Raw genomic sequence first — 19568 nt, 5'->3', positions numbered from 1 at the left:
TCTACATCATAAGGGGGAACGCCATCACGTGTGTGTACATTTCGTGGTGTTTACTTTCGAGGGCACGCTAAAAAAAAATTGTTTCTCATATGACGAGAGTACTCTCCTTATATCACCCTCCACAGATCAGTGAGACCCACGTGCTATCTCACCGCTCCTCTTCCGGAGACTGCTTAAACATTTCGTGTTCCTTGGTTTTACGTTCAGCGAGCGGAGGTAAACCCACGACCGCACTCGCCTTCGTGTTCTTACCCAAAATTTCACCTCACGAAACCTTTTTCCCGTGTTTACTCGCTCCACCGCCTATCCGGCGCTGCCGTCGTCAAGCCATAGGAGGAAGAGTCAGGGGGGTGTATGGGTGAGGAAGTTTGGGAAGTTGATGGAGTTGAGTGGCAGGGTCTTCACACCTTTACGTTAGGCCAATTTTTCGATGTTTTTCCATTCTCGTGACCCCCGGTGTCGAAATAAAAAGATCTATGTCTAGAACTGGGAGCTCCCAAAGTTTGCCCTCGTTCATGTGCCAATCAAAGGGTAGATATTTTCCAGAAGTGTCAACACTACTCGAACAAGTGAATTCATCTCACGAGTGTAAAATAAAGTCCATATTCTGCAAATGACTCTCAATTAATTGCTGAAATCGACTAAGTTAACATTACCATCTTATAGGTGATAACCATAAGAAAAACTTTTTACTGTTGCTAAGACTATTATAATATTTCTTTTGTTTTCAATCTTAGTACTTATATTTTTTCAAAACGCATCACCCCAAAACAGCTAGACTTGTTCCGTATTAAATTTGAATAGCCACAGGTGATAAATAATTTGAATTTGCATGCTTCAGGGCGTGTTTCAGAAATGCATCTGAGTATCTTAATGACCCTAATTGTTGAAATACAAGCAGAAATCAGACGAGGCGTGCTGGCGTAAAACAAGAGTCAAGGAAGAAAAAGGTGATTGATAGTTTTTTTCACATTTTGCTATCGTAGTTATCAGTTTAGAATGTATTACTTGATAAAATATGATTAAATAGAATAAAAATCGCCTGTAATTTGTTTTGGATGAAACAGTCGGCCACTCTCATATGATTTTGCACATTTCTGTGTAAAACAACGGAAAATAATTTTGGGATTGGGAACGTAGTAACTTTTCAGGTGATTTTCATTGAATACTGCAGTTCGCCAACTTGAACCATCGGTAAGTCCATCACTCCTCCGCTTTCCCCAATTCCCACGGATTGATGTAAATATTAACGGCCGAATCGCTGAAAAAAGGTCATGATGAACGGAAAATATTTTTCATATTCACCCATATTTCTCCTCTGTCTTCAGAAAACCAAATTCATCACCACTGCAATATGCATGCACATGTTCGTAACATTTCGCACTCATAACGTAAAACATTACTTTGGTACGGTGATTTGAAATTTCGGTGCGGTAATTTGACTTTCTGGCTGAAGGAAAATTTGAAAAGTCCAGTTAGACAGTGGTGATGAATGGATGACCGATAATGAGCGCTGCAATCCCCGCGGCGCCGTTCCCGTTGATTGCACAGGATTTGGCTAACCTTTCGTCCACGCAACGTTTATAGGTTGTTTAAACTCCGACTGTGACTACGGCAGAAAATCTAAAGCGGCAATTAGCAAAGCAGCTTTGGGTTTGTGCGTTTCCATGCAAGTTTCACCGAACTTCCATTCACTAAACCTCCCCTCGTCACCGTATGAACAGCATAGAATCCGACGTCGGCTTCGTCAGGAATCTCCATTCCGCGTCCTCATCACCACGGAAAGTGTTCTATCGGGTTTCAATGTCGAGAACGGAGCGTTGACCAAATTCACATGGTGGCGCGCGGCATCGCGTCGTCCGGCAGCTGGGTGTACATCGTCACAAGAACGTCACACGTGACTCTCGGTAAATCGCAATAACACACAGCCCACAGGGCAAGTGGAGGCGGGATGGGCAGAAAGGGGGCGGCGGTGCGTGGAGGGAGATCGGTGCGTGAGCTTAGCGAAATTACTTGAGGGGGCGAGTTCATACGGTTCCTCGAGGGACCGCACCGCGCTCTTTCTGCAGGGACCCGAGGACGGGCGGGTACGTGGGAGGTCACACAAGGTCGGGCAAGGGGAAAGGAGGGGTGCGGTTGGAGAACATCGGGGTGAGGGTAGACCCCAACGTGATTGCGTCTAGGGGCCAAGTCACCGCAGGACATTCCCACCTCCCTATAGAGGGAGAGGATACAGGGCTGTCGCAAGGACGGGAGGCGGATAATAGGGGAGGCAGGGCTTTTGGAGGTGTCAGAGTTCCCTTATCTCTCTGCGCCTCTCCTTTCAAACACAGGAGAGACGAGGCGTACGAGATGATGCGGACGGGAAGGAAGAAAGACGGCTCTCCACTTTCCTCTCTGTTCTCCTGGCGCTAGGGTGAGATAGGGAGAAGGGGGTCATTCTGTGGAAGCCTTCGTGTGGAGGGGTTGAAGGGTCGAAGCAGATGACAGTGAATGTGAGTGACTGAGCGAACAGCCGTTCGCACTTTGGTATTTTTAAAGGGAGCCATACTGCTCATCTTACATGTAGATATTGGTCACTCTACGAGTATAATCCATAGTTATGGCCTCCATTGATTATATCAATTATACCTTTCAACAGTATCAGTCCTTTCAGCCGTTATATTATTTGGTACTCACCGTGAAACTTATACCGAACGTTTTAGGAGACCATTCCCTTTTCGATTTCAGATCAAACGTATAAATATTTTTCAAGAATATTTTGCTGAACTAGAAAAATTTCACGTGCCAGAAAATAAATGTCATCCATGAAAATATATTGAGCGACTATACAACATACGCGTTAATACTTCAGAGAGATTCGCCACCAAGACAGAATTGAGGGGGTTTCTTAGAAAATATGCAAAAAATAGTATACATTTTCATAATTGGTCAGATGTTCGTTAAATGGCACGGCATCTGATACTTTTCAGACTAACGAATTGATCTTGATCCGGTATCAAGGTCGGAGGCTTGGTTCTCAGGATTATCATGGTTAAAGTCCTTCCATCAGTACTACCAAAAATAGATTATAAATGAGAGAAATATCGAATTTGTACTCCAAGACATAAAACTCCTATAACAAAGTAACAAGTGACGAAATACATACATATGACGCCCTTCTTTAGCTACAGAATTTCTCTTGACCCTGATTATTCTATTTTGCCTCTCAGAAATCGTGTAAATATATATTTAGTCGCACTCTTTCTGCAAGAAAACCGTTCAAATGAACCAAAGTAATATTTTGCAGCTTTATGATATTTTTTTCTTCTTGTAACGTAGTTAGAACATGTATGTATAATGTGTGAGGGAGTAAAATTCGTAGTAAATTTGAAGCAAATTAGTAACATATTCTGTGATTAGGTGGTTGATTGTTGCTGAAAATGACAGGAAATGTAGCGAAAGGTAACAAAAAGGTCACCCTCCCGCCGAATGAAATATTATAAATTCTGAAACATAAAAACGCAGATTATTTTCCCATCACTGAAAATATATTGTCATAGCAGTTTTTATACCCTTGATCACTTAAATATAAACACGGAGTCTTTTTGGTTTCCATTGAAGTATCTTCAAGTTTTAGTCTCCTTGGCACCAACGGCATCTGTGAAGACTTGCGAGGAAGAGGGAAGGGGGAAGTAAAAGTTGAAGCAGGAATTGCGGGTCGGAGAAATAATGACAAACGAAGAAAGGACGAAAACAATTATTACACTTTTACATATCTTAAGCTAATATTCCTCAAAATAGGACCCTTGTGAGTCGATACACTTGTTCCAGCGACGTTCCCATTCCTGGAACGCTCCCGCGAAGGCATCATCGGGAACCTCTCGAAGACACGTCGTCACGGCCTCTTTGATGGCGTCCAACGTCCCTTATCGCTACAAAATTTCACTTTATTATCGCTAAAACGTTCTCTAAAAAATGTGGATCATTTTTGCAGTGATCCGCAAGTTGTGTCGCGATTTCCAAACGATTGAGTCTTTGATCATCACTGAGCACTTTCGGCACCAACTTTGCACAAATTTTTCGCATCTGTAATTGCTCCCAAATAATCTCGTGCACTATTGTTTTTGGCACATTACACTGCTCTGCTATCATCCGAACACTAAGACGACGATCAGAGTTCAGTACATCGCGAACTTTTCGCACATTTTCGTCGGTGAGTGTCGTTGATGGGCGTCCAGGCCGTGGTTCGTCGTCGACCTCTTCTCTGCCCTCCACGAACATCTTGTGCCACCGAAAGATCATGTTTCTGGACATGGCTGACTGACTCCCCGTAAGCCTGGTTAATCATATTGACAGTTTCGGTAGACGATTTCCCAAGCTTTACCGCAAATTTGATGGAATAACGCTGCTCCAAAAACTTCGGCATCGCGTTCCGTGACGTGGGTCGAGCGTGGAGGTTCGCGTTAACAGAGCTCCTCACTACACCACAGCTCAGAGCCGACTGCCTTTTTCAGCGTCGCTTGCCAATATACCCCCCTCCAATTGCAGCCCGTCAGAGCGGTGCTGGGCGCGCCTGGAGCGGCGGGAAAAAATCAGTACACTTATTTTCCGGACGAACCCTGTGTAATATTTTATTATTTTTCTATGACATGGCCATCTAAGAAAAAAAAGGATATTATGCAAATTATGAAACATGTTTTGTCGCAGCGAAACAAATAAACCACAAAATCTGGATAGATTATTTATTTTGTAATTTTGACTTTCATTTCTTATGTTTTCAATTATCTTTTATGGAAGATGAAAAGTTCAATAAAAAATTCAGGTAGAACATGATACATTAGCAAAAATTGTATTCAACGTACATATGTGCAGAGAAGACCAGAGAGTTCATGGGACATAATATTTATGTAGGGTTGTGCGTGGTGACTTATTTTGCTCTCCGGTTTGAGCCAAAAATCAAAAGAGTCGGAGTGGGGAAAAGGGAGGGGTTAAGGGGTGAACGTGAAAGGAAGCGGGAGAAAGGGAAGGTTATCCGAAGGGGATCGAAGCGTAGTGGAGGACTTTGTGGAGCTAGTGCGGGGAAAGTGTGCAGAGAGTTCGTGGTCGGGGAAGGGAAAGAGAGAGAGTGTGTGGTTTGTTTCAATTGGATATAGGGGGAGAGACGAAGGGAATGAGAAAATCCTAGGGTTCCGGAAACGATTGGTGGGTCGGGAGTGACGGAGGTGTTGAGCCAAGTTTGCTGGCAGTTAAGCGCGAGGCCCATACGATCGGTTCTCTCGGACCGAGTGATTCTTAATTGTCACCGCACGAGTGGGCGGCGGTTTGCAGTTAGAAAAAAAAATGAATCTCGTGCCGTAGATCCAGCTATTCATTCCCACAAATCAGTTTGGTGATCTTTGCGTTGACCACACGTTTCTTTACTAGTAACGGAACGCCTTAAAGGAGCGCATTTGAAAGAGTTAGAAGGGGTACCCTTATTACCCTGATGGCATGAACTCACTTTTTTGTTGAATAAATTCAATTGGTAGTCTAGAAATAGCCATATTTGATCCTTCAGTATAAAAAACACTGGTTTAAACTTTTGTTTAGAAAACTTTCGAAATGCACAAATCTGTATTCAAGCGTTGAGCTTTAAAATGTGCGTTTGTGTAAGAGATACTCTGTGTCGGCAAAGATTTCAGGAAGTATTTTCAGGACATATTTGCGTTAAAATATCAAAAGAGTTGTTTTTAAAATTGTTTCAAATGGTATCATGAGCTCACATGGCTGTTTATGAGTGTTTCATTAGTGCAATAGTTTGTCATGTCACGTTCTATTTCAAGGGATTTGAGGTTCTGGTACCAAGATGATTGATTGAAATGTTTTGCGTTACTTAAATATTCTTAATTTTTCGAATAATTTCCCCTAACAAGATATTTGTGAGTACATTGGTTGATGAAATTTTGTTATCCCTCGTGATTCAACCAAGAAAGTGATTTCTACCAAGATGAGAAATAGCAACCACTGAAAAGACAATTGTAAATTCTACGCGGCCAGTGTTCGAAGAATCGATAAATTGTTACATTAGACAATAACATTTGAAACACCGTGACCCACACCTAGAATTGTGAGGTCTTATTTTCTATGTTCTCTAAGGTAAATGTGAGTTAATTTCGTAATACCATTCATCGTTCATTTTTCTTAAATGGAGATCATTGCTTCACTCCAGTTGTTGTTGTCACGACCATTGTTTGCCATGAGTTAAATACCTTATCTCAACAAGTTTAGAAATAACGTAAGGTACTCAAGCTGTCAAACTGTTGACGTACTCACCCCCGGTGCATTAACGCAAATTGTGTCATTTCAGCCCTCGTCGTTCGAAACCTTGTTTGAGAAAATACTTCAGGGGTGCTGTCACCACGTGACTCCTCCGCCAGCACGGTCCACTATGCCTCCCGCCTCCCACCCGAAGATATGTCTTTGAACGGTGTCATTTGCAAAACTCGGAGCCGCCCGTGCCCCCGACATAGCCATATCACTGCGCTCGTTGGCCTGTGTGTGTTTGTGTATAAATCCGTAAGCTCCCATCATCGGCGCTTGTTTACATCCGCATGTCTGGCTCCGAAACGTCGGCGCCAGCTGGCTGTTGTGAATTCGTCCATCCCATGCTGTTTCTTTGCTCCGGAACAACTTTTTCGTTCACGCTTCCAAAACATTCACGAAGCGGTGGGATTGTGACGCCAACTTAAATACTTATTTTTTCATATTTCCTGATTTTCGTAATTTTACTGGATTTTTATGCATGTAATCATCTTTCCTTGAAAAATGTCATGGTTGAATTTTTTTATGTTTCATTACGTATGTATTTTGGGCGAAATGTAAAGGATCTCCATCCTGGTCGATTGCATTCTAGATTATTTGGAGCTTTTTGTAGGAGTCACTCAAAGTAAATTGAACCAATCAACGTACTCAGAGATGCAGTAGCCTATAAAATACGTTCATATGTTGAATATTCCCCTTATATCGATGTTAAGAGTTATTGTCAAAAGTAAAATAAAATGTCCATGGAAAAGTTTGCTTAGTACCAGCAGTAAATTCAAAGCCCACTGATTCGACTTTTAAATCTTTCGCTGAATAGGTTTCTGTCTGTTCTGTAGTAGGTATAATGTTTTTTTCTTCTGAAATTACCAATATGTGTAGGAGCGCATTATTATATTTATGATATATGCGGTTCTATCATGAGTTTGAGTTAATTTGATTGAATTACGTCGGTCATCGATTGTTTTTGGATTTAACAACCTCAGATTTGCGTGGTAGTATTATTTCAGCGTCTGTTAAGCTGGTTTATCAGCATGGCTAAACGTAGTATTCACTCTTGTGAATGCAGTCTTGAATCATTAGTATCCGTCCGGCGTGTGATTGTTATACCAGTTGAAGGATTCATATTTTTATTTAGAAGCTCCCTATCTGCTTCACTGTGAAATGTGATATCTTTGAGCCTCCATGTAAATACTTGCAATACCGACATCCCTGACACTGTCCCACTTCTTTGAAGTTAATCTAGATGTTGAGATGCAGTGATCTCGCAAACTGCTCGTGGTGTTCCCGCAATTACGTCAGGACTAATTCCAGTTCATTTTCTTGTAATTCTAGCTGTCATCCATGTGAAATAGTCCAAAAGACAGAGGTGGGAGGAGGAGGAAAACGTTTTATACTTGTCCTTGAGCAGATTATGCTTACACGAGACACCTAGTGCCATATTCTCGCGACATTGTGCTAACGACGCAGCGTGAATGGACGTGATGGGTTTTTGAAATAAACTTCAATGAAATGGCATTTCTACCTACGTCGCCAGCTATCTATCCTAATATTTTTGGAAACATCTCTCTGCCCCGTTCCACACCAAGTTGAAAATGTTCATCATGCGCCCTTCCTTTGTTGACCATTTTATGTACTCTTCCCTCGCCTTGCGAAAAGTATGCGACAAAAAATAGTAGTGGCTTTTGAAATAAAGAGTTATCCGTGGCATCACTGCCAGCGTAGTCGATACTTACTAGCATGAGTTTGGCGCTGTCAAAAAAGGAATTATTTTAAACCTACAGTGTATCGATAGGCAAGGCGATAATTTAAAGTTAAGGGACCTAGACTGGTGAATGAATCCAGGTAACAGTTTCTCGCGGATTTTTCCCTCCGCTCTATTACAGATTTATTCCTAATAACTTTTTTTGTATTCCAAATAACCATTTTTTAGGCTAAATTATTTTTATTTCACTACGATACCCAAAATACAAGCTTGTAAAGCTTGTATTAATGTTTCGTTCCCTGATTCATTTTTACTATTGGTAGGCATCATTTGTAGTTTTTAATTTAAAAAATTCATTTGCCGTCAAATTTTGTGCTACTGTATCTAAAATATGAGTTTGGAATTTTTCATGATGCAAAATCTCTAACCACGGTACTGTTCATTGCAAGACTATCATTTCAGACCATCGATCGGAGTCATATTCTCTACTATTTCTCTCTATTAATGCATCACGGTATTCTTTCTAAATATTTTTTCAATAACCTCATTAAACTGGTTTTTATCTCGATTTTGTGAATAACTAATCATCTTCTTTTACGGCCAAATTTTCTGATTATTTCTGGTACTAAATCAACACGTCATTCCATTTTTTCTTCGCTCGTCTTGAGCATCATCGCTCTTCTGGGAGTTGAACTCTGGCTACTTATATTATTTTTGTTTCATTCAATTTGTCAATAAGGTTTTACATCCTGTTGTTCAATAATTTATCCCTTTGTTGATGCTTTATATTTCCAACGTTTTCTTTTCTATTTAATTTTTAAACTAAATACGAGACTATTTTTTTCCTGCTATCCATTTCCATATTTCCAATTATAATTTATTAAGAAGGTTACTGTTTTATGTCGAGTCTGATCTAATGTCTGCTCTTCATACCGTAATAGGCCACATTACTGGTATATATACCTGTTCAAGTTTTATCTTCCGTTCGCATGTTTTCAGTCTTTCATATTGTGTCGTTTAGACGTCCGGCTACTCTACTTGTTTTCATAGTTTGTCCCCGAACCTCATTTCCAAGGTCTCCGTGACTCGACAGTGGAATACCAAGGCATTTCATATATGGATGACGGAGCAGGCAACGTAAATGAAATACCTTGGTGCAGAAATCAACGAAAGTAATTACCTCACTTTACTTACTTCAAGACGCACACACTCTGGTCTAGTACCTCATTTCTCCGCCCAAATCGACGTCACCTACACTGCCCTTCCATTTCCCTCTATTCGCGTCGCCTTCGGCTGGGCGTATTGTTTCAGCTCTTTAGCAACCGGAGGCGTGGGAAGATCGCGGGTGTGTCGCAGCACTTCCGCTGCCCTGGTGAGGCGGGTAAACCACACACTCCCTCTGCCTTCACCTCCATCGCTTAACCTTTTCCCTCAATCTCTCTCTCCGTACGGCGCAAGCTCTCTCACTCTTCTCCTTCCTACTCTCTCCGCCTCTTCATATCCCCTTGTCGGAGCGCTGGTGAAATTTTGATGTTATTTCCTTGTTTATCCTCTCGCCTTGGCGGTGATAGCACGGAGTGGCCCCGGGGAGATATGGGGAGGTGATGGTTTAAAGCGGGGTTGCGAGGGGTTGGGCGGGCGCCCGCGCGGGGCGAGGGGCGGGAAGCCCGCGTCGAGAGGAGGGTTGTGGTGTGGGAGAGGACGGCCAATCTTGGATGGAAGCACATCGTTTCCGCCCAATGCACCCTCGGAGTACCTCGCCCGGGAGCACTTTTCGAGGCTGGGAAAGAATCCCAAGTTTCCCCACCTTGTCCTCTCATCCCTCTCGCACACCCTTTGCCCTCGCCACTGCCAGCCGGGGAGTTTTTTCCCTATTAAGAAGCTGTTTGGGAATGAGTGTGCAATATTTTACATCACGGGCGTAGTGTAGTTTTGCTGCCGTTGGGACATCATCGTCCTCCGCTTCTAAGATGATTCCGATTGCAATTTATCGGGAGTGGGCGGTTAAGTGGGAAAATTTGAATTAGTCTTCTTTAACCCAAGCCTTATGCATCATGGACAAATGAATCTCATTGACCTGCAAGTTATAAATTATCTTTTGGCAACTAGAACGGTGGCCATTCGAATCCCACTCGATATACGGCCAACACCGCGTTGTTGTTTCCAGTCTCTTATGAAAAAATGTGCAATGGAGTGGAATTTCAGAAGCACTGAGGATCGTCAGTACACAGCTAAATGGTTCACAATGTTAACATTATCAATGCTGTGAAAAATAACACAACCTCTTTCAATAGTCCAGCCTTTAGTCAAGGCTATGTTAGTTACTTAAAGGGCCCTTGTACATTGAAAATACTTTTAAAACTCGCGGCAAAGAGAATTCTTTTTTTTTTGGCGGTTTTGACTCTGAGTACGTAAGGGGTATCAGAATATTTATAATAAAGGGAATACGCACTGTTTTAATTGGCTCAATACATATAAAAATTGAATTTATTAAGCATTACTAAATATTACAATACCTGGTCATAATGTTAATGATTAAGAACAATCTTTTCATAAAAATAACAAATTTTTCAATTACAATCATTAAGGTGGCGTTTTGTGAAAATACACGTGTACTCACCACTGATAAGAAAAGTTTTGTTAAGGGTACTGTATTTATTACTTGTTAAGATCAGTGAATTCTAATGTTCCTGTCAGATGGTTAATTTAAAATAAGCATTGGTAGTCTTATTCAATGAGAAAAAGTATACAATTAATATTCGGTAGATTCGTTTTCATTTTGAACTGAGAAACGAATCAACTCAGGGCTGTAGTGTTTGAGTCCAGGTGCCATTTTTCCATTTAAGACGAGGAATTTGCAAATACTCGGAATTCGAAATTTAATTAATAAAATTTAATATCCCAGTGTAAGATATGATGGCACGAGTATTTTTTGCAAAAGTAAAGCATAATTTTCAGTCTGATACATGTAACTTCTAAGAATTTTGAAATCTATCCCCTCGGACTTAAATATTTTAAATATAGCTTTTTCAATCAAGATCTTAGCATAGTCAATTCGAATCCACGTAGAAAATGTTTTTATTATTATGATTGAATTGCGAAGGATAACTGGTGTGAGGATGGCAGATTTTCTGTTGCATAAAACTCTCTCGGGAGACGATTCGGTGTAATTGTCAGAATATCCAAGAAACCAACTTAGCGTTCCCAACTGTACTGATTCCCGCTATTCATGATGGTCTTTCGGCAGATGGGCATGAGGAAGTTCTTTTTTTATATCTCTCTCCAAGGCCGTGAAAATTCTCTGAGAAATTTAAGATGAAATAATTTCATATATCTTAATCAAATATTTGTGAATGTAAACTAAAATGTTTCTGCTATTAAATGACAATATTGTTTTAAGGGTGTATATTAAGGAAAATTTAATTAATATCACATGTCGCATTAGAAGATAGTCTTCCTTTGTGCCTGGATAAATATGAAGGAGATTACACGAGGCTGGCTTCGGAATGCTCTTTCCAAATTGTAAAAAAACATCGAAGTTCATTAATAATGGAAAGAGAGCAATTCTCCTGCGTCATTCTCAGATGTAATTTCTAACATTTAAGCAGCCTTAGAAGGACATTTTTTACGGGGTCCTTATTTTCAAGTAGATCTTGAACTGTTGCAACAATTGTTATCTTCTTTCTCGTTTTTTAAATGCTTTTTTCTGCTTGAACTATATTTGTTATTGTTTAATTTTCATTCATTGAGTTTACTTTCAGCATCGGTTAAGATTTCACCGTTCTTTATTCTAACAGTATTTCAACTTCCATCACGTTCTTTTAGGTAGTTTTTATCTCTTCTCTCAATAATTTCCGCCATTTATCGCACCAGACTTTGAATTCCAAAACAATTGCAATTCTCAATCATCTCATATTGCAACTATGATCCTTCAAGAAGTTTTTTTGTTCAGTTCACGAGTTTTTCATATTTCATTCCCTTCATTAAGTTCTATTTGTTCGTTTTTGATCCAGATCATGGCGATTTATCTTTTACTCTAAATTTCCTTGTGTTCTACAAAATAAACAAAGTCTCTTTTTTCCACATTTTCTCTGCTCAACCCTCGTTAACGTATTTTTCAAATCCTCTTGCAAAGCTCGTCATATTACAGCAAGAATTTGTTTTTAGTTTTCACGCTCCGTTTTATAGAGCAGCAGCAGTTTGGTGATATTATTACGTGCCTGTGATCACAAATAAATTAGTCGAGTGCTGCTCTGCGCGAGCACAAACAATTCTGAGCTAGGTGATTGTCCAAAACGAGATTCTGTCTGTTATGGTTTTTTTTCTAATTATCTGTTTGAATTTCAAAGCCACGTGAGAGCTCACCCTCGCAAGAGAGGATAGTAGGAGAGTCATCATATGACACAGCGACGCTGAGCCCCTTTCTCACAGTACCCTAATAAACTCCAATTTGAGATCCACGTAGGCTATCGAATTTCTCTCTACGATTTGCCATCGGAACTCTATTCCAACTGCCCAAGTGTACGCTTCATTTTGGGGGTGTAATTCTGTCTCTGTCTACCTGTCCAAAGAAACTGAAAAAATTGCAATGCTATGTCATTTGATGTTCCTCCTTCTTCCATGTATTTTTAACACCAATTTTCCTCCTTTACTAGGTCCCCTCTTCCTGTATCCGCCTATTACGTTCCATAGCCCTTGATATTGAGCACTCAGTCGTCGTCCTATGTGTATCACGAATCTTTTTTGATCAAAGAGGGAAATGAATTGGATGAATGGCATATTTTTTCAGAATACTCGATTTAGAATACTAAAGCAATACTTTCGTCCAAAATATATTTTTATAGACGGTTCTCCCGTTAATTTTAAGCACTATATGTTATTTACTAAGCCTTTTGCATTAATATTTTTTTTATTTTGCTACCATGGAAAAGTAAAAATTGACAGCAGTTCTCGAAAAGTCTTTATTTGCGTGTACTGTTAGGAAACCTCAAGAATATCTTTTCGTAAACGAGAAAAAAATCAACATGAAGGACTTCTCTATGTACTTCGACTTCAGTATAATTATTCAACATGTTTCGTTTCCCTCTAACCGTTGGATAATTTCCTTAATTGTGTTTACTTAATTGAATAGTTTCCATATTTTATCTCTTCGTTTGATATTGCGATACATTATCCCAAGCTGCGTGTATGTAATGGTACTTGGCGTGAAATGGATATTACCCGCATCTCAAATGAAAACATTTTTGATGAACATCAAAAGCCCGAGTGAAGCATTTCCTATGACACACGAATTGATTAATGCTCATTGAACAGCGCTTGGAATTTGCCCAAAAATTTGTCCAAATAAATGTTGATCTAAGTGAATGCTTTCATCTCATCAGTTGTGAGTACATGATCACCAAATTTCATAAATAATCACAATTTAAACTTTTATGATCACTTTATTCGTATTGCCCGAAGCTGGTAGATGTTAATTCGAAAAATGTAGCGGTGCAATGAGATTATGGATTTAGATGTTATAATCTCCTTTGTTATATTCATTCACATTTTAAACAAACCTTATCCAAATAATTCCTCCACTCAACTACTTGTTTATTACTGCTTGACCCTCGATTTGAGAGCGGTGCACGTATTGCACCAGATTGTCTTCCAGATGTAAACCCAAAACGCCTTTTTTCACTACTTCTCTCGCTGATTTGCATAGTCTAAAATTGTTTTCTTTTACCTCAGCGTCAAGGGGAAATTTAAGTCTTCCGCTGTTAATGGAAATTACGTTCGATCCAAAGGCATACTTCCTAAGTCCCTAGCACTTGACAAATAATTTCCTATGAATAAATTATCCTCGCTAAAGCAAACGAAAGCGATACCAGCGGCTAATGCAGTTCTCTCCCCCTCACTCTAGTCCTCCGGGGTCGAAACCAGACGCCGGGCTATCGGGGTCTTCTTCCCACAAACGAGCACCACACACTGATACGGAGGTACTCGCACACACACCAACCCCGTGTCTCTCAACTCACTTCACTCTTAGTTGGCCGTAAGACAGGGATCGCCGTGCAGTTAGGCAACAACAAGGACACATCGATTCGTGGGTTGCCTAATTAAAGGCGCTCCAAGTCCCCAACCAGCTTCCTCTATTATCGTTCCCTCTCTCTCCTAGTCCCGAGATTTGACCCACGATAATCTTCAATGTCCCTCGTCGAATTTCGCTCTCACTCCCGCCCTCTTCCTCCCTTCACTCCTTGTTCTCTTTCCCTTCGCATTGCATTTGCCCGTCCCAGTGGCGGTGGGGTAACGTTCTCGTATGCTAACACGGGGATCGCGGGTTTGATCCTCGGTTTGATCGCCTAAGTGGGTTTTCCTTCACCAGTATAATGTTTAGGGGTTTGGTGAAGTAAGGTACTATACAGTCTAAATCTCACCCTAATAAAGCCGTTAAATATCTCTCCAGAAAATCTTGAAAGATCATTTTAGGTAATAATGTTTTATTACCTGTCTTTGCATTCTGATCATATACCTAATAATATCGTGCACGTATCTTCATTTTCAGTCTATTTCTTGTAACCTTAAATATTTTGAATGCCGCAGTAAAAATTGTTATTTAATTATCTGCAGCTCCACTCTTAGTAATTAACTCTTTCTTCTCTTAAGCTGTATTATTGGATTTTGGGGATTTTTTTTAACATGTAGGATATATGGTCATGTGAACGTCAATTCCTTGTTTGTAGGTGACAAAAATTGTCTTTGATCGTCCTTTAAAGACGCTAATTTTGTTCGGAAAGAGTAATTTTTGTTTGATTCCCTGTATGTATGCATACCCTTTTGTGATATCTTTATGGTGGACTTCTCCACCTATACGCATTTCTTGGTCCAGTCGCGTCCCTCCTCTCCTTCGATCGAGCGTAGCACCCACTCATGTTCTCTCACCGCGGTTGGACCGCGGCTTCCGGAAAATGGTCCGATTCCAAGAACTAGAGGGAAAGAAAGAGCGGGAGTAAGGAAGAACAAACGGTTTGTCCCGACTCGCAATGCTTTGTGGTCTCTGGCAGTAGAAAGATGTCGACCGATGAGGGGAAAGAGAGTGGTAATGGAGGAAGAGGAGAAAGGGAGGAGGGAAGCGGTCGTCGGCGGCTGATTTCGAGGGGATTCAGACTTTGAAACGGAAGACTTGGAGCAAATGCAGGAAATATCGAGGAAAACAAAGATGGGGAGGGTTTGAATAACGGATGGACTTCGTGGGTCCACGTTTTCCGTTATATTATTGTTTCCGCATCGACATAAAGGGAAAGGAAACGGGAGAAAATACAATGTGAAACGTATCCTGTGCGGGGTTGGAATGAGGTTGGCTGTGTGCTTCAACCTCCTCATCCGACTGCCCCTCTTCGCACTAGGGCTTCCGCGAATTCGGAAGAGGAATGCAAACGTCACTTGGATTGACCGCCAAGGATTTGGGGAAAACGCGAGAGCATATACTCTTCGCAGAAGTGTAAATATCGTTTGAGTAACCGACTCTTCGGGCATCGGAAAGAAATTAAAATAAACGAGCAGCTCTCTAAGGCTCGACTAAGTCTAATGAAGTTGAAATCCTGGATGAAATTTAGGACCTTTTCTCTACTGTACTACGAGTTTTTCTTTTGCGCCCGGTGCTATTGATTTTTTCATCTTGTCAGCATGTTAACTTTTTCTAGTCGTCATTGTCTCTGAAAAATGTATTGTGCTAGCTTAAAGACTCACATTTTTTTATATATTATTTGGGCATAGAAAGTATTCGTTCAGATTAAATCTCGGTTTTGAACTAATGATAATTAATGTCCCACTTATCATCATCGATTTTAATCAACACTTTTACCAGAAATATCTTTCTCATTGAACACTATGACTCTTGAGTTTATTTTATTTTTCAACTGATTAGATTAGAGCTTCTTCTGGACGTTTTAGAATACTCGGTTTAACTACTCATATCCCCTGTTAATGATAGGTGGACGTTACACGCGTCACTTATGTCGGGTTCACAGACGCCTATTTCACATATTGCGTGATATTTAGTATTTAAGTTTTGTAAATATATAGACTCAAATTTGGTATCACAGATTTTATAAATTCAACGGTAATCGAAACAAAGTCACTAGTCGATTGATTCTAGACGTGAGTCAAATTAGCCTGGTTTTAACGAGTGATTGTCGCAAATTACTTTTCATCTTACGTAGTCTAATGTTTCCCATGGTCCCCAACTTTTTAAAATTAATATTGCTTATAAAGTCTTAGTCTTCCCGTCTAAGCCTTCAAATGAGGATAAAATGCAAGTAATAAGAAAGAAAATACCGAGTCGTAGAGTCTTCTGAATTTCCGTAAGCCGACACGCAACTGAAAGGAAGATGGGAAACCGTGAGCTTGGGAATTCAGAGGGGTCGGAAGCGAAGTGTGTATCACAGGAAAGGCAAAACCCACTTAAATTGCGGGCACAAAGGTCCTCATGTGACTCTCGTACCTTCGCGGGGCACTGACACTTATGACGTCAGCTCATAAATGGCAAAGCGGGAGACACGAGAAATTTCGGGGGCACAACAAAAGTTGAATTCATTTCCAAAACCATGGATATCCGCAGACCAGAATTTCCATGCTCTGGCATGACTTAATTTCTGGGTAGTATTGAACCTTTCACCCTCTGTCAGTATCTCTCAACTTGTGGTGGGTAAGACAAAGGGAGAATACCGAGATAGAATTTGAACTATATTAACATTGAAGAACTCCATAGGTGTGCTATAAATTTTTATTTCGTGAATAATTGAGTTCCATCATTTTATACGCCAAACGGGCAAGTTCTCTTCCTAACTTTCCAAGTGAAAGTTAGTAGTCTCTTTACAGTTCTAAATGTGGGAACATTTGAATAATTTAACTTTGATATAAATGACAAAGTCGCGCGAAATTGCGCAGCTCAGAGTTAAGAGAACACCGAAGTCTAGAGTGACTTATTGCGCACGATATTTTCATGAAACTCAAATAATACTCAAAATAAATTAGGGCGTATTTGTTTTGGTTGTAATGGCCAAAGTGGAAGATAAAACAAGAGTCAAGAATTGCTTTCCGGCCGAAATGTATTTTCCTAAATGCTAACTTTTAGATGTTTTTTATACGCCTCTGTAAGTCCTACCTTTAATATGGTTTCTATAATGGAGCACTTGATAAATTCGAGGACATTGAGATCAACATATCATAGGGAAAACTGGAAATAAACTAAGATCTGGCAAAAAATGCCTGGAAAAAATGTGGGATTTTGTAGTGAAACCTGTAATTTTTCGAATTAATGTTATTTCACGGGAAAATAGAGTGGGCAGTGGAATAAATACTAACTTTTATGAACTAAATGACTAATTGAATGATTGTTTATAAACGAGCGCTTTCCATATTTTATTCATTCTATAATATGGTAAAGAATCGTGCATCTCATGTGTATACATTGAAAAAGCATTCGTGCCATTTTTCGGGATTACCGTGTTGCGCTACTAAGTAACTGCCCTAACTCACACTTCTACAATAAAACGGAGTAGCTATTCTCAGGAGCTTTCTTTGAGTAATAATAATATTATGGCGGTTAAATATTCCGTAAGAGTGACGATTTTTTACTCTCACAATTATCTTTTGGTATCCTCCACTTGTTTTTAACTATTTATTTCGTGAATGATAGAAAAAATGAATGAAAAAATTCGTCCTAGTACGATTATATTTCATTCAGATTCTTCCATATTTAAATATTTTCAAATTATACTTCAAAACTACAGGCGAGGTATTCTCTCTAGCGTAAGCGGACTTTTTCTATAGGTGAGCCATCAAAGTTTAAACTATTTTTATTGATTAAATCCTTAGTCGTATATATTTAGCGGGATTGCATGGGAAAAAAGAGGTAATTAAATGTCCGCAAAAGCCTTAAAATATAATGTGATTCCTGAAAACTGAGATAAATCTGGAATCAGGAAGCATCTAATTGCTGGCCATCCTGTGAGGGTCAATACTCAATGATACTGATTTAGGGGCATGCCTGTCCATTTGGGAAATATGGATGTGCCTCAGTGCTGCTGTCAAAGATAAATGTACTGTGGTGGGCCGGGTCATTGTGTGAAGACCCTGACCTCTTCCTGCTCTAGGGTTACAGAATAATCCTACTCCCTGAGGAGTTCCTCACAAAGTAGCTTTCTGTGCCTTATGGCAATCTGCCAATCTCTTGATTCTTTCATTTTTTCCTTCTATGTATTTACTCTCAGGCATCTCCTCATTCCTCTTTATTTTTCCCCCAACCACTTCTTCCAGGGATTCTACCAGCTGGAATTTCTTTGTTATTTAATGTCCTAACCAATTCTTTTTCCTTTTCTAATAGTGATTTTTCCCATTCTCTTCCCCCCCTAAAGCTCTTTTTAGGACCTCTTCCTTTGGAGGGATATTAGAAGTTACACTTGTTTGCAAAACTAATGGCATTTTTCAGACTTGAATTTTAAGTATTAATTGACTCAATTCCAGTTTCCATAGGATACCCCACATCTTCATCTCAACGAAGAAATCCTATAAATACCCTTTAATCTAACATTAAGGCTAGCAATTATCTAAATAACACATGAAAATATATTTAGGTTACTCAATCATATAGTTTCAAAAAAAACATTACAATTTACTTGCCGTTTGGGTCCGGAATAGTATGCTAATTTAGTTTAATGAGAAGTGAGACCTAGTTTTAGTTTATTTGCAATGCAAAGTTTCCCTGCCGCACAGTAAATTGCCTGCATTATGAAATTATTTAGCTAATGTCGGGAACTTCGGCTGTTTCTGTGTGGCTTATAATGTCCGCAAATACTATTAAACTTAACTGTGCATACCGTAGTGCCAAAACCCTAAATATGTTTCAGTAATATTGCACTTCTATCCTGTAAATAATTAGTTTTCACGATCAATTGTCAAAGAATTAAAATGATTGCTCATGGAGCAATTGAACTCATTGTCATTGCAACACACAGCTTCATTCTTTCAAGTGGAAAGCGTTTGTCAATAGTTACACAAGGGTCTTCAAATATTTGATGATTATGTGAATTTGCTTAAAAATAGAATAAATATCGTTGAAATTCCTTTAGCTAACGTTGAAATTATTTGTTATTGAGTCATCATGAGCGTGAATGTAGTTACGTTCGCTCATGCAAACCTCATTTTCATACCCACTCCATACATTTATCGTACACGAATCAATATGTTGTATATTTCTGAAATTAGTTGGTCTTGATAGCAAATAAAACATTCTGATCATCGTGATAATGTAAATACACGGATGAGGTCAGATAAGCTTGTTATTATCTTAATTGCATGATTCTGCGGTATTTTTTATAAAAAAAGTAAAAAAGGTAATAATTCGACTAATTATAGCTTTGAATTTCCTCGTTTTCACGAAGCAAAATTTCTCATCGAGAAAATTTAGATTAACTTCTTAGAATTATGTAACTAGATCTGTTGTCGTTTGCGTAAACATTAGGTAGACATTTCAATGCTTAGAAACCGTGAAAATAAATACGAGGAAAATTTTTCGTGAGGTAATGAAATGAGAGATTCG

This window comes from Hetaerina americana, unplaced genomic scaffold, assembly GCF_022747635.1.
Source record: "Hetaerina americana unplaced genomic scaffold, ioHetAmer1.1.p SCAF_1, whole genome shotgun sequence".
Classification (NCBI taxonomy): domain Eukaryota; kingdom Metazoa; phylum Arthropoda; class Insecta; order Odonata; family Calopterygidae; genus Hetaerina; species Hetaerina americana.
Note: the sequence above shows the minus strand (reverse complement) of the source record.